General features: G+C 49.5%; 1 pseudogene; it reads right to left on the bottom strand.

Annotated features, from left to right (window-relative positions):
* Positions 1–1,254: 1,254 nt before the first annotated feature.
* On the bottom strand, positions 1,255–1,372 carry LOC126482688 (5S ribosomal RNA; annotated as a pseudogene).
* Between the last annotated feature and the right edge of the window lie 700 nt (positions 1,373–2,072).

The raw sequence follows: 2,072 nt of genomic DNA, 5'->3' as shown, positions 1-2,072 counted from the left end.
TGATTTAATCGAGCTGAAATTTAAATCTTTATGACTCCGTTATCCTTCGTAATCGTCACGCCTTCAACCAGTCATTTTCCCTTTCGATCGCACAATTTCGCCGGCCGAAGTGGCCGCGCGGTTCTGGCGCTGCAGTCTGGAACCGCGAGACCGCTACGGTCGCAGGTTCGAATCCTGCCTCGGGCATGGATGTGTGTGATGTCCTTAGGTTAGTTAGGTTTAACTAGTTCTAAGTTCTAGGGGACTAATGACCTCGGCAGTTGAGTGCCATAGTGCTCAGAGCCATTTTGAACGCACAATTTCAGGGTAATTCTATAGCTGGGATTGCTCCGTGGACTGTTGTTTAGCCACGAACTGCCATTTAATTCACTGGGTTGTCAGAAGCATGCCATCATCCTAGCCAGGCCCGCTTTCTTGGAAACTGCGGAAATAGCAGTCAGTTCCATTATGTCCTAAGGAATTGGCCGATGGCTGTGTTCTCCTCGTGAGTGCTGCAGTAGCGAAAGAGCAGCCCTTGAGTCGGAGAGAACGATGGCTTGCTCTGTCTCTCGATATCACGCATGTTAGCGCCTTTAGGATGGGCGTTAAAGTTCCGCCGTCATGATAGTGTTATCAGTAAGGAGGTCAGGTTTCTGTAAATGCCTGTGAGCAAACACTCAAAAAGCGTAGTTCGCATTTTGACCCCTCGGTGAATATTATATGTGCTGTCGCAGTTTGATATCGCGCTAGGTGAATCCGGTTTTGATGGATGTGAAGGACTCTGTAGCAGTTGTCGAGGTTGAATTGAATGACGTCTCTTTGCTTCTTTAAACAGTTCGAAATAATAAAAAGACCACGCTCTCCCGGATGGCCTGCACCCATCACCTGCTCGATGATGGGAAGATGGAATTCTGGATCTCAGGGAGGCATCCCGCAAGGCCGACTAGTGAGACTTGACTGCCTGAAACTGCGACACGCTGCGGCAGGAAAATTGAAACTACCAACCCAGTTACTACTTTCGTCCAAACAGACAAATATTATTCAACTTAAACTAAAACTAAACTAAACTCCGCGCGCACAGGCCATGAAGGCACAAAGGTACCGACCGGTCACCGTGTCATCCTCAGCCCACAGTCGTCACTGGATGTAGATACGGAGGGACATGTGGTCAGCACACCGCTCTCCCGGCCGTATGTCAGTTTCCGAGACCGGAGCCGCTGCTTTTCAGTCAAATAGCTTCTCAGTTTGCCTCGCAAGGGCTGAGTGCACCCCATTAGCCAACAGCGCTCGGCAGACCGGATGGTCACCCATCCAAGTGCTAGCCCAGGCCGACAGCGCTTAACTTCGGCGATCTGATGGGAACCGGTGTTACCACCGCGGCAAGGTCGTTGGCCATTATTCAACCTGCCTTCCTTTAAATAATAACAGTGTGACCCTAGGCTTCTGGGGCAGGGTACCAACGCCAGGGCCGGCCGGTGTGGCCGTGCGGTTCTAAGCGCGTCAGTTTGGAACCGCGTGACCGCTACGGTCGCAGGTTCGAATCCTGCCTCGGGCATGGATGTGTGTGATGTCCTTAGGTTAGTTAGGTTTAAGTAGTTCTAAGTTCTAGAGGACTGATGACCTCAGTAGTTAAGTCCCATAGTGCTCAGAGCCATTTGAACCAACGCCAGGAACACAACAAATTAACACTATTATAAGATTTTGTATCACAAACCTCTCAGTGGTGGGCAACGTAAATAACAGTGGTTAATTTTATCAATCAAAAAACTTAAATGGCGGGAGAAGCAGAGCTAAAGCCTTACCAACAATACATTTAAAACTTACTATATTTTAAAAAAGGCTTAAGGCTGGCAAAGCTCATAATTACTCGCCGGCTGCGGTGGTCGAGCGGTTCTAGGCGCTTCAGTCCAGACCCGCGCGACTGCTACGGTCGCAGGTTCAAATCTTGCCTCGGGCATGGGTGTGTGTGATGTCCTTAGGTTAAAGTAGATCTAAGTTCTAGGGGTCTGATGACCTCAGATGTTAAGTCCCATAGTGCTCAGAGCCATGTGAAGCATAATTACTCTGCCACACAGGTTGCCTAGAGTGACTGC

The sequence above is a fragment of the Schistocerca serialis genome, chromosome 5, assembly GCF_023864345.2.
Source record: "Schistocerca serialis cubense isolate TAMUIC-IGC-003099 chromosome 5, iqSchSeri2.2, whole genome shotgun sequence".
In the NCBI taxonomy this organism is placed as follows: domain Eukaryota; kingdom Metazoa; phylum Arthropoda; class Insecta; order Orthoptera; family Acrididae; genus Schistocerca; species Schistocerca serialis.
Note: the sequence above shows the minus strand (reverse complement) of the source record. Positions and strands in the feature narration are given on the sequence as shown.